The sequence below is a fragment of the Hemitrygon akajei genome, chromosome 22 (genome assembly GCF_048418815.1).
Source record: "Hemitrygon akajei chromosome 22, sHemAka1.3, whole genome shotgun sequence".
Lineage (NCBI taxonomy): Eukaryota > Metazoa > Chordata > Chondrichthyes > Myliobatiformes > Dasyatidae > Hemitrygon > Hemitrygon akajei.
In genome coordinates, this window is record NC_133145.1 from 60,525,547 (window position 1) to 60,539,486 (window position 13,940).

The 13,940-nt window shown below is 42.9% G+C and overlaps 1 protein-coding gene across 1 annotated transcript in view; it reads right to left on the minus strand.

Annotated features, from left to right (window-relative positions):
- The window catches only part of LOC140714804 (protein kinase C alpha type), a 355,866-nt gene that overhangs the window by 285,754 nt on the left and 56,172 nt on the right, over nt 1-13,940 (minus strand). The window lies entirely within an intron of this gene.

Genomic DNA, 13,940 nt, shown 5'->3' on the forward strand with positions numbered 1-13,940 from the left:
ACAGAAGGCAATGTCCAGCTAGCCTTCATTTCTGATGATGTTGATTACAAGGTAGAATTGGCCAGGGCTCAGTGGGGAGATCCATTGCTCCTTAAAATAGCACACAAGAGTCCTCTGGCCCACCCACCCCGAACAGCAACTGTGCAGCACTCCATCCGTGCTGATATGGAATTCTGCGCTCATCCCTGGAAGGGGATTAAACCCACAGCCTTCAAGCTCAGAATGAAACAAGATATGTACATTGAAACATACAGAGAAATGAGTCGTCTTATGTCAACAGCAAACACAGCCAGCGGACATGCTGGGGGCAGTCCACAAGTGTCACCATGCTTCTGGCACAAACATGGCTGCCCACGACTTACCTGTACAATGTTTCAGCGTTGGAGGAAATGGTCATGAGAAAGTACACACTTCTTACAGACAGTGGTGGGAATGGAACCCCGAACGGTGACCACTGGCACTGCAAAGCATTATGCTAACCACTATGTTACTGCTTCGCCCACTGTCCCAGCCATCAGTGAATCTAACGGTGGTGCCCACACCAACCTCTCCAAAGCAACAAAGAGTGCCACGCCCTCAGAGACACTACCCTTTGCATGCTCCAACTGGGCTCTCAGGTCAGGTTAACAGGGTGTGGGAATGCAATTCACCGGAACAGAGTTGGCTGGAGCTGGCTATATACACATTTCCTCCAATTACACACCCTGGACAGCTGAGAGTTTTAAAAATTGAGATACAGTGTAGAATAGGCCCTTCCACCCATACTTCCCAGCAGTCCCCGATTTAACCCTAGCCTAATCACGGGTCAATTTACAATGACCAATTTCCTATCAACTAGTATGTCTTTGGACTGCAGGAGGAAACCGGAGCACCTGGAGGAAACCCATGCAGTCACAGGGGGACTTACAAACTCCTTGCAGACAGCAGCTGAAATGCAGAGTATACAAGCAATGCATGAAACTTGAAGCGTTGAGCAAGCACACACTTTATTCTGGTGAAGTCATCCTGCCGCGAGACTATGCTTGGTTCCTCATTGGGCCATTGAGTCTTTGTAACCCCATTTTGGGGAAAAACATGCAAGTGAAGTCTGAAGTATGTAGGGGGACCTTCTGCTCCGAAGCAGTCCAAGCACAACATCTCAGCGATTCAATCAGCTTTTCCACTACTAACTTTATAGTGGAGGGAAAAAAAATCTTTCACATCAAGAGCTGGGCAATGTTTTGCCTGTCACAGCAGATTTTACTGTGTATTATTTGTCAAGGAAACACGCATTCTGATTCCATTGTGTCAGCAAGTGCTCTGCAGCAACAGCAGCTCAGACTCAGCAAACGTGGTTCTCAGTAAAAGGCTGCACTAGGGAGGTTAGTTAAACCCCTCCAAAGCATCATATCACCTCTAACCTCCCCCTCCACATCCTCCTACTCTCCAGAGACACATCTGGAGTCAAGAAGGCAAAGAGTCACAGAACAGACTACACCTCCCCTTCCCCAGGGGACCTCAAGTAGATATATTTTCATTTGAAGTTGACAGAGGCGGCACACGTTCCAAGGTAAAGCATTCACCAACTCATTTGGTTAGCACAGGTAGTGGCCTTCTAGCCACACACACTAGCACCTTTTCCAGCCAAAGTAAATGCAGACCTGGTGAAAGGTCTTGGCCCAAAACATTAGATGTTTATTCCTCTCCGTAGATGCTGCCTAATTTGCCGAGTTCCTTTGTTTTGTGGTGTGTTGCTCTGGAGTTCCAATATCTGCAGAATCTATTGTTTTTACACCAAACCACATCACTTCCGAGGCTTTCTCTCAGCGACAACACAGGGGCTGGCATCAGCTGCCTCCCACTGTGGTGATAATGAAAGTTCCTCTTCTCTTCCACAGAGTGGCCTTGGGCTCCTTTACTGCCAGTTGAGAGAGTGGTGCTGAGCTAAAACCAGTGTGGAGTCTGTGTCCAGGTCTTTGGGAAGGGACACGGTACTGACGGTATGGAGAGGCCAGAAGGGGAACAAGTCAGATCCACAGACCACAACTCAGACAGCAATAATTTCTTTTAAAAAAAAAATAAATAACTAAAATTTGTAGCTGCCTTTTGTGTTTTCCTGCAGAATTCTCCTGCCCTGGGCTGCTCAGCAGCACTGCTGGTATAATAACTCAGTAACACTCAATGACAGAAAGGTTGCACTTAGATAAAAGGGAAATAAAAATTACTGGTTTGCCTGAAGCTTTCAGCAGTAGCACAGCCATTCACAAGGTAGGACCTATTTATAGCCTGGCAAAGACATCTTGCTGCTACAGAGGCAGCTCCTGATAAAGGAATGTGCAAAATCCAGTCACCAAACCCACACTTTCTGCGTCAGTGAAATCATTGAAGAAATAGCAGCTCATAACCACAACAGTTTCCTTCTACACACAAAAATTTAAGGGTTTTTTTTGGGTCTCCTTTTGGTACCAGCCAGGAAGGGGATGTCAGATGCTCCTGGATTATTCTTGGAATGGTGGAGTAACCTGGTAGAATCTCTTATCATGAGAATATTCAGGCTCCAACACCGTGCTTGGCCGAGAGAGCCAGCCCATCAGATCCTTCCTCAAGCCTCAGTGCCACCATTGTGCTGGGAGAAACTCCTCCTGGGATGTGTATTGACCGAGGAGGTTTGGAAGGAGATGCTCTGGGTCTTGTCCGAGGTTCACCCTGAATAGGTGTGTAATGCTGGGCTCTGTCGCCATGTGCATTCACTGAGAACAAAAGGGACAAACAGCAAACTCTGCTGGAAAATTATCAACTTTTTGATAGTTAATGGCAGCTGCCCCTCACTGGGCTCATATGCAAACCTAGCTCGTTAGCCAGCTCTGCTAACAGCCACATGACTCTGTGGTGAGATCACCTTTCTTAAACAATATGCATCTAGGGTCAGTATGATTTGGGGTTCAAGGAGCTTTAGTTAACAGAAGCCCGATTTGAGCGAACGCTGTGTAAATACTGCCCATACACAGTTATCAGTCGGCAAGAAATAACCCATTGTACACCACATAAAATTATAAAGAAAGTACATTTACTAATTTCAGCTTTAACAAACATTTGAGAAACAAAAGAAAGAAAAAGAAAAAAAACAAAGGGTCCATTACAGTTAAACCAGTCTAAGTGTGCACATCATTGGAGCTTGTATTGTCCAAAATCTAGGTATGGCCGTTACTCATGCGGCTGAATTCTCATCACCAATCACTGGTAGAGTTTCTCATCTTGGACTCTGTCTCTTGAATCACTCCTTGCAATCGTGCCTTCCAGTTGGATGGAATCCTACAGCTGTCTCTCCCGATTTTCTCTTCATCTCCCACCAAAACGACCACGAACCCCACCAGTGTCTGTCAGAAGTCTCTCTCCACCTAGCTCATCCAGAACCTTCTCAATTCCACGATCCTGATTGGTTGACACAAGTTGAACATCATAGCCCCTTATCTTTAGCCAAAGACAAACCATTCTACTAGCAGGATACCCTGCTTTTACAGAAAGTTACCAAGTAAAATACTCCACAGCATTATAGTGGTAGAAATCTTGGCAAGGGCATTTCAAATATATGGAGGAGGGATTGAGTTCAGGAACTGCAAGGTAATGTTGCAGCTCCATAAAACCCTGCTTGGACCACACTTGCAGTATTGTGTTCAGTTCTGGCCATTTCATTATAGGAAGGATTGAAAGCTTTAGAAGGGGTGCAGATTTACAAGGATGCTACTTGGACTGGAGGACATATCTTATGAAGATTGGGTGAGGAAGCTACAGCTTTTCTCTTTGGAATAAAAGAGGACGAGTCACGACTTGGTAAAGGTGCATAATAAGATAAGAGGCACAGACTGAGTGGATAACCAGAGAGCTTTCCCCAGGGCAGAAACAGATAATACAAGGACAACTGGAGGAACATATAGGAGCAATGGTTGTAGTGGATGAAGATACGATGGTGCTAGAGAGCAACTTCTTCGAGTTCATCTAAAGAAACAGCTTAATTTCTACCTTTAACGTCTGTTTTTTTTCCCTTTTCATGTTGGATGGGGTTCTGTGAAAACCCCTTACGTACAGCTAACACTCAAACTTTGGTTCGTTACAGCGATGGTTCTGGCTCCCAGGGCTCACCAACCAGCCATTTCTCAATATCCCAAGAATGTGGCATAGAAAACCAGGATTCTATGCCAGTGTCACTGACTGAAGCGTTGTGGGATTTAAAAAAAAAGGGAATATCATTAACAGCGAATCAGCTATCAGAGGTCTCTGTACTCGGCGAATTGCCATCTCTCTCTCATTGGTGGGGGAGTTCGTTGCCGACTGTCAAGTTGGAGAACACACAAGAGGGGGATAAAAGTGACACAGCAGACCTGAACATCAAAAACCAGCAAGTGTAATTTTTTGTCTTGTCAGTCTCCCTTCTCGCTTTATGATCCCTCTTTACCCCTTTATTTGGGAGAGAGTGCCTGTGGTATGTTGAATTAACAGGTGAACAATTAGTTTTTGTTGTACTACAAATCATAGTCTTTCTTGGGGGCTTTGCTGTTTGCTTACTTGATGGGTAGAAGGCGCTAACGCTTTTTGCTGAATTAAGTGGGGGAGGGGGAGGGTTGATGCTTTACTACTGATCGTGTGTGGAGGGTGCTTTTGCTTCTAACATTTTTCACTGCCACTTATTCTTTGGGGTACGTTTCTGTTTTTGTGGATATCTGCGAAGAACAAGAATTTCAGGTTGTACACATTCTCTGATATTAAAATTGGATTATTGAACGTCAGAAGCAAGTTTTTCCACACAGAGTGATAGGTGTCTGGAATGCCCTACCAGGGCATTCCAGATATAAAGGTAGAGGCAGATATATTACAGGCATTTAAGAAACTCTTCGATAGGCACATGAATGATAGAAAAATGGGAGGGCTATTAGGAGAGAAAGGTTATATTGATCTTAGAGCAGGTTAAAAGGTCAGCACAACATCGTGGGCTGAAGAGCCTACACTGTGCAGTGTTCTACGCTCTATGTTCTAACTTGGTGGAATGCCACATTTTGGACTCTGAAACAGTGATCTTCCAGTCCCTAACTGAATGTTGCAAATGGGCACATTTCAAGGTCTGGAAATGCCAATAGACCTTGGTGCAATAGCCCAAAGCTGAATGAGGTTAGGCGCTCCAGCTGTTGTACAGAGTTCAAACCAGTATGTAAAAGGGAGAGGCAACAGAGAATCTGCAGATGCTGGAAATCCGAGCAACAACAACACACACACAATGCTGGAGGAACTCAGCAGGCCAGGCAGCATCCATAGAAAAAAAGTACAGTCAAAAAAGAGACCATTTCCTCAAGGAATGTACACAAAGAAAAACTTCTGTCACACATGCAAAATACTTACACTGATAATGGTGATATAAATGTTCTGTAGTAAATATGAAAATTTTATGAAGCAATAGCAGCAATTTTGATGAGAGCAAGTGTGAATTGAATGTGTTAAATATCCAACAACAAAACAGAGCTCATATCTCAAGCTCAGTCTAACACCAACAGATTACCATTAGCAAGTCTTTGGGTCTGTCAATTATAAACATGAAACTTGCGTCATGACCAACACCTTAATTTGGTCTTCTTAGTCCTAAGAGAACATAAAATGCAGCACATTATGCACAATCAGTCTTGGATTGGCCAGGAGCATACGTGTAACTACAATTTCATCAGATACACCCACACAGTAGTTTATGGAGCTCTTTCCAATTTTCAGTGAACAGGATCCTACATATATCATCCAGTATAATCTCCTGCAATAGTTCTTTGAAAAGGTCTGACCGGTTTGGTGTAACTTCTTGGAAGACAGCTCGGGACTGCAAACTACAGTATTTACATAGCACCATTCTAGTCCTTTCATGTTTAAAAAAAGCATTCTACCTGCAAAGATGCAGCTTTGAATTCCAGTCATATTTGTGATGTAGGAAGCTTGGCAGTCAACCTACACACAACATGCTCCCACAAATAGCTACAGGCAGACAATCAGCCAATGATGATTCAGTGAAAATACAATAATTCCACAAAGAACAGCAAGCAATCACCCAGCTCTAATTCAAGATAGATGCAGTGGCCACTTTATTAGGCACACCTGTTTATTAAAGCAAATATTTAATTAGCCAATTAAATGGCAGCAACTCAATGCACAAAATCATGCAGACATGGTTAAGAGATTCAGTTGTTGTTCAGACCAAACATCAGAATGGGGAAAGAAATGTGATCTTAGTGACTTTGACTGTGGAATGATTGTTGGTGCCAGATGGGGTGGTTTGAGTATTTCAGAAACTGCTGATCTCCTGGGGTTTTCACACACAACACTTATCTAGAGTTTTCAGAGAATGGTGCGAAAAACAAAAAACATCCTGTGAGCAGCAGCTCTGTGGGCAAAAATGTCTTGTTAATAAGAGAAGTCAGGTGATTGGCCAGACAGCAACTCAAATAACTCTTCTTTGCAACAGTGGTGTGCATTGTGCATTTAATTTTTCAGTAATATATTTGTAAATATATTCTTTTTTTAAAAAACGTGATTATTGTGGGTTTTCTGTAAAAGTACATAAACAGCATGCGTCATGACGCTACCTCATGATGTGTATGCCTTGCTTAAAGTAAAAAGAAAAATGAACTAAGACTAGTTTTCCTGGGCTCCCATCTTTTTGCTTTCAATTAGTTTCATGTTCCAGAGTTACAGATCATAACAATAGCAATGAGGAAGTTTTAAAACAAACCCAAGATGACTACCTACCTGATGAAGTGCAGCAAGAAGTTGGAGTTTTTTTTTAAAATGCAGTGAAAAAGTTGAGTAATATAAAGCAGTGCAGCATGTGTCTGTTCAGAAAGGAGACAGAGATAATCAAGTTTTTTTCAAAAAGACAGATAATGGAAGAATACGGTTTTATAGATGGTGACTACCGAGTGACAATAATCATATATAAAAAAACAAATGGCAGACTACATTGGAAAGATTGACATGTTTGAGTACACAAAAGATAACTGGAATATGTTTACTGAATGGATTGAGCAGTATTTTAAAACAAATGGAATAGCCAATGAGAAACAAGTACTAGTTCTGCTGAGTACATTTTATGCTTTTCCACCCAGTTTGCTTAGGAGTTTGACTGCTCCAACCAAACCAGCTGAAATGTGCTTTGCTGCTACTGTGAAAGTAATGCAGGAACATTTAGAACCAAAGCCATTATCATTTGTAGAATGCTTTAGGTTTCATAAGCAGAATCAAAAAGGGGGAATCCATTTCAGTATATGCGATTGAATTGAACAGATTGTCTGAGCATTGTCAATTCAGTAATGGGCTTAACGATCCACAGATCATTTAGTTTGTGGAATCTTACAAGAAAACATTCAAAAACAGCTTGTAACTGAAGTACACCTCACATTTAAAAAGAACAGCTGAAATCACTGTATCAATGGAAACAGAGACCATTGAGTTGCAGTCAGGAATGAGCAACATGATCAAAATTACAACGCCTAAACAGAAACCTGCCTGGCTGAACAAATTGTGTGACAGTTGAGGAAAGGCTCACATACACCAGACCAATGCAATTAAAAGGTAAAACTTGTAGAAAATGAAATAAAGTACAACACATACAAGGAGCATGACAAAAATAAATGGACGGCACAGGGAAGAGAAAAATAGTTAAAAAGTTGCAGTTGCAAAAAGAGGACTAATCTACATGCTGCTGATGAAAAATCATTCAATGTCTGTAGTGAGATGCTGAAGATGTTCTATAGGTCAGTTGTGGAGAGCGCCCTCTTCTTTGTGGTGGCGTGTTGGGGAGGAAGCATTAAGAAGAGGGACGCCTCACGTCTTAATAAGCTGGTAAGGAAGGCGGGCTCTGTCGTGGGCAAAGTGCTGGAGAGTTTAACATCGGTAGCTGAGCGAAGGGCGCTGAGTAGGCTACGGTCAATTATGGAAAACTCTGAACATCCACTACATAGCACCATCCAGAGACAGAGAAGCAGTTTCAGCGACAGGTTACTTTCGATGCAATGCTCCTCAGACAGGATGAAGAGATCAATACTCCCCAATGCCATTAGGCTTTACAATTCAACCGCCAGGACTTAAGAACTTTTTAAAAGCTATTATTAATGCTTTTTGAGATAGTGATTTAGATGCATATCATATTTTTTACTGAGTTAAGTATTGTATGTAATTAGTTTTGCTACAACAAGTGTATGGGACATTGGAAAAAAAAGTTGAATTTCCCCATGGGGATGAATAAAGTATCTATCTATCTATCTAATGATGAGAGTGAAAAAGGACTGAGTAGCCTTGAGCTTTACAATGTGAAAACTACCAAGAAATGAGCAATATTGCTTAGACCATAAGACTTAGTGTACAAGAGCTGAAATTAGGCCATTTGGCCCATTGAGTCTACTCCGCCATTCAATTATGGCTGATCCTCCTCAGCCCCATTCCCCAGTCTTCTCCCCGTAACCTTTCATGCCATATCCAGTCAAGAACCTATCAAGCTCTCCCTTAATACACTCAACAACCTGGCCTCCACAGCTGTCCATGGTAATAAATTTCCCAATTTCACCATCCTCTGGCTAAAGAAATTTCTCCAGATCTCCATTTTAAATGAATGCCTCTCTATTCTGAGACTGTCTTCCTTTTGTCCTAGACTCGCCCACCTTGGGAAACATCTTTTCCACATCTACTCTGTCTCAGCCTTTCAACATTCAAAAGGTTTCAATGACATTTCCCACTCATCCTTCTAAATTCCAGTGAGTACAGATCCAGAGCCATCAAACATTCCTCACATGATAACCTTTCCATTCCTGGAATCATCCTTGTCAACCTCCCCTGAACCCTTGTCAATAGATAGATAGATAGATACTTTATTCATCCCCATGGGGAAATTAAACTTTTTTCCAATGTCCCATACACTTGTTGTAGCAAAACTAATTACATACAATACTTAACTCAGTAAAAAATATGATATGCATCTAAATCACTATCTCAAAAAGCATTAATAATAGCTTTTAAAAAGTTCTTAAGTCCTGGCGGTTGAATTGTAAAGCCTAATGGCATTGGGGAGTATTGACCTCTTCATCCTGTCTGAGGAGCATTGCATCGATAGTAACCTGTAGTAACAATGCCAGCACATCTCTACTTAGATAAGGAGCCCAAAATTGATCAAAATACACAAAGTAAGGCCTGACCAGTGGCATATAAACCTTCAGTATCACATCTCCGCTCTTGAATTCTACACCTCTTGAAATTAATGCTAACATTGCATTTGCCTTCTTCACCACTGACTTCCAAGTCCCTTTGCATCTCAAATTTTTGGATTTTCTCCCCATTTTGAAAATAGTCTGCACATTTATTTCTTCTACCAGAGTACATGACCATTTGCCACTTTCTTGCCCATTCTCTGAATCAATCCAAGTCCTTCTGCAGCCCACCTGCCCCTCCACTAATCTTTGTATCATCTGCAAACTTGGCAACAAAGCCATCTATTCCATCATCTACATCATTGATATACAGCATAAAATGAAGCATTCCCAACACCACTGGTAAAACATGAATAACATTTTTATAACTTAAGAAACAAATCATCTTGCTAAGTGATTATGACATTCTTGAAGAAAAAAAGATCAAGGTCCATTTGAATCATTCATCACCCTGCAGACACAAGGTGCAGTTGTTGACCCTCATAAAAATCAATTTAGACCACTGTCACTGGCAGCCAACCAGAAAAGGATCCTTTTAATCCCATTCATTGCCTCCTACCAAGCAGCCAATGCTCTAATCATGCCAGTAACTTTCATGTAATGCCAGGGGCTCTAACTTAGTAAGCAGCCACTTATCACTAAGGTCCAAAGACCTTCTGGAAATCCAAATATACAACATCCACTGCATTCTCTTTATCCATCCTATGTGCAAACTCCTCAAAGAATTCCAATGGGTTTGTCAGGCAAGATTTTCCCTTAAGGGAAACCATGCTGACTTTGTCCCGTCCATGTCCCGTCTTATCCTGTGTCACCAAGTACTCCATAACCTCATCCTCAACAACTGACTCCAACATCTTCTACCCAACCACTGAGGACAGGCTAACTAGTCTATAATTTCCTTTCTGTTGCCTTCCTTTCTTGAGGAGTGAAGTGACATTTGCAGTTTTCTAGTCCTCTGGCACCGTGCCAGAGTCCAATGATTTTTGAAATATCATACTAGTGCCTCCACAATCTCTACCACTTCCTTCAGAACCCTTGGGTGTAGTTCATCTGAGCTGGGTAAATTATGTACCATTAGGTCTTTCCGCTTTTTGAGCACCTTCTCCCTTGTAATAGTAATTCCATTCACACCCTTCAACATCTGGCACACTGCTAGTGTTTTCCACAGGGAAGACTGATGCAAAATACTCATTTCATCCATCTGTCATCTCCTTAGCCCCCATTATGATTGCTCTGGCCTCATTTTCTAGCAGTCCTTTTTTACTTTCACCTCTTACTTTTTAAAATATACTTGAAAAAGCTTTACTATTCATTTTGATATTGTTTTCTAGCTTGCTTTCATATTTCATCTTTTCCCACCTAATGATTTTTTCAGTTGCTCTCTGTAAGGTTTTAAAAGCTTTCCAATTCTCTGCCTTCCCAATGATTTTTGCTTTGTTGTATGCTCTTTCTTTTGCTTTTACAATAGCTTTGCCTTCCCATGTCAGCCATGGGTGTACATTTTGCCACTTGAGTATTTCTTTGTTTTTGAAATAAATCCATCTTTATCCTAGCATGCCATTATTGCTTTGCTGTCATCCCTGCCAGAACTCACACTAGAAATAAATGGCAAATTAATTAAAATGGAATTGAACACTGATTCTGCTGTTTAAGTCATTCCTCAAAATGAGTTTGAACGGCATTTCAAAGATACTGAACCGTAGCCCGCAGATATCCAGCTAATAACTTATACTGGAGAAAGGAGAACTCCTGTGGGTATCACATTCCTAACAGTGAAATAGAACAACCAACAAGCCACATTGGGATTGTAGGTGGTTAAAAACAGGAGGACCAGCATAGTGGGGGTGTAATTGGCTGTGACAACTACAACTTAATTGGAGATCCATTCACCCTTTGCATGCCACATCCACTGCAAGAGAGTCGACTGAAAGTGAATTAGAAAGGTACTTGATGACATAAGTGTTATGGAAAAGGATAAACCAGAACTACATTTGAGAAAATAGCGAATTCAGAGATGCACACTCATAAGAAACTAGAAGAAAAAGGAAGGTGAGAAAAAGACAGACAAGTTGAAAAGGAGAGAAGACAGAGAGAAAGAATATGAATGAGAAAGAGAAAAGTATGAAAGAGGAGAAGAACATGAGAAAGAAAAAGCAGGATAAAGAGAGAGAAGGAGCCAAGACCGGAGAGAAGCAAACAAAGCAGATCCAGAGAGAAATGCCGAGAAACGTAGAAGAAAGGTGTCCAGAGCTGTCAGTCTATCAATTCCTATAACAACCACAGAAGACATAGAACCTGAGATTGGTTTCACAGCCACAAGTTTCACCTGCCAAGCAGAGACCTCCCTTGTCAGAAAAGCCACAAGTGTAAAAAATCCTTCAGAGATTAAATCTTTAAGCCTGAATGGGACAAGTTAAAAAATTACTATGCTGTCAATGGCTGCATAATATTTTTATTATATAGTATACCCTATTTATAGTTGAGATGCTATCTCTATTGAGCGGGAGTTTACAACTAACAAGGGAGGAGCATTGTGCATTTAATATTTCTGTAATATTTGGGTAATATTGTAAATATATTGTTTATGCAATTTGTTGTTTACATAATGCATTGTGGGTTATATGTAAACAGCATACGCCATGAGTCTTCCACGTGAAACGTGTTTGCCTTGCTTAAAGTGGAAAAAAAAACAAGTTTTCCTGGGCTCCCTCCTTCTTACCTTCAATTAGTCCGATGTGCTGAAGTTACAAAACATAACAGTGGTGCCCAGAAGAGCCTTCCTGAATGCACAACATGTTGCACCTCAAAACGGATGGGCTACAGCAGCAGAAGACTATGTATATACATGTATATACATTCAGTGGCCACTTTATTAGGTACAGGAGGTACGCATTAAAGTGACAACTAAGTGCATAATGTAGCAAAGTTGGCAGTCGACCTGTACATAGCAAACTCGCACAAATAGCAACAAGTGGATAATCAGCCAGTGATGACTCAAGAAACAAGAAAGAATTTCACAAAGAATGATATGTCATCTCCCAGCTCCAATTCAAAATAGAGCCAAGGAAATCTTACAGATTTGACAGACTGTAGCTTACATATTCTATGGATTCCTTCCCCAACACCATCTCGTTCTCCCACATCTCCAAGCTGCGAGGGAGAATGGGTTACAGGAAATTTACTGAAGCAGTAAGATGTAAGATTGAGGGGATTTTTTTTATTAAGCAAAATATACTTTATTCAAAAATAAAATTATATACAACAACCATTCAATGACTTTCAATTCTTTACAGTTATTATCATAACTGTTTTAACATTTTCAAAATTCAAAATTTTGCCACCCACGTGGCGCTCTGTTCTTTCATATTTACATTCAGTGGGGTATACCCCCAACCCCCCTACCCCTCAACTCCCACGGGAGAAGAACCCTAGACTGTGGTCCTTCCCCACCGGGCCCTTGCGATGGCTGCACTGAGTTTGAGTGCGTCCCTCAGCACGTACTCCTGCAGCCGAGAATATGCCAGTCGGCAGCATTCCCCTACGGACATCTCTGTGTGCTGGTAGACCATCAAGTTTCGGGCCGACCAAACAGCGTCTTTGACCGAGTTGATGATCTGCCAGCAGCACCAGATGTTGGTCTCGGTGTGCGTCCCCGGGAACAGCCCGTAGATCAGAGAGTCCTCTGTTACGCAGCTGCTGGGGATGAACCTCGACACTGCCCCTTCCAACCTCCTCCACACCTTCTCCGTGAACCCACAGTGTGCAAAGAGGTGGGTCACCGACTCCTCCTCACTGCAGTCCTCCCGTGGGCAGGGGGGTGTGGAGACAACGTTCCGGGCGTACAGGAGGGATCAGACTTGGAGGGCCCCTCTCACCGCCAGCCAGGCGAGGTCTTGGTGCCTGTTGGTGAGGTCTGGCGACGAGGCTTTTTGCCAGATGAACTAGACAGTCTGCTTAGGGAACCACCCCACTGTGTCCATCACGTCCTTCTCCAGCAGTGCCTGCAGGACCTTACGTGCTGACCACTGCCTGATGGCCCTGTGGTCAAAGGCGTTAACCTGAAAGAACTTCTCTACGAAGGACAGGTATGGCGTCAACAAGCAGCTGACGGGTGTTGCACGGGAAAGGGGCCAGACCCATCCTTTGTAGCCAGGGGGACAGGTAGAACCTGGGCACGTAGTGGTACTTGGTGCCCACGTACCTGGGATCCACACACAAAGCTGGCCATCAGGGTGAGGGTGACATTGGGGACATTTTTGCCCCCGTTGTCCAGGGACTTGTGCATTGTACTCCGTCTGACCTGCTCCATCTTGGATTCCCAGACAAACCTGAAGACGGCTCAGGTGATTTCCAAGCTGAAGGAGCGGGGGGCTGGCCACACCTGCGCCAAGTACAGCAGCCCTGAGAGCCTCACATCTGATGAGCAGGTTCTTGCCCACTATCAATAGGGAGCGCCCTCCCCACAGTCCCAGTTTCTGTTTGACCTTGGCAGTCCACTCCTGCCAGTTCTTGTTGCACGTCTCGGCCCCTCCGAACCAGATCCCCAACACCTTCACGTGATCAGCCCTGATGCTGAAGGGGACGCTGGCTCGGTCAGGCCAGTTGCCGAAGAGCATGGCTTCGCTCTTCGTGCGGTTGACTGTGGCCCGACGCCTGCTCGAACTGTTTGCAGATGCTGATCAGCCTGCGAACTGACCTCGAGTCAGAGCAGAAGACGGTGACGTCGTCCATGTA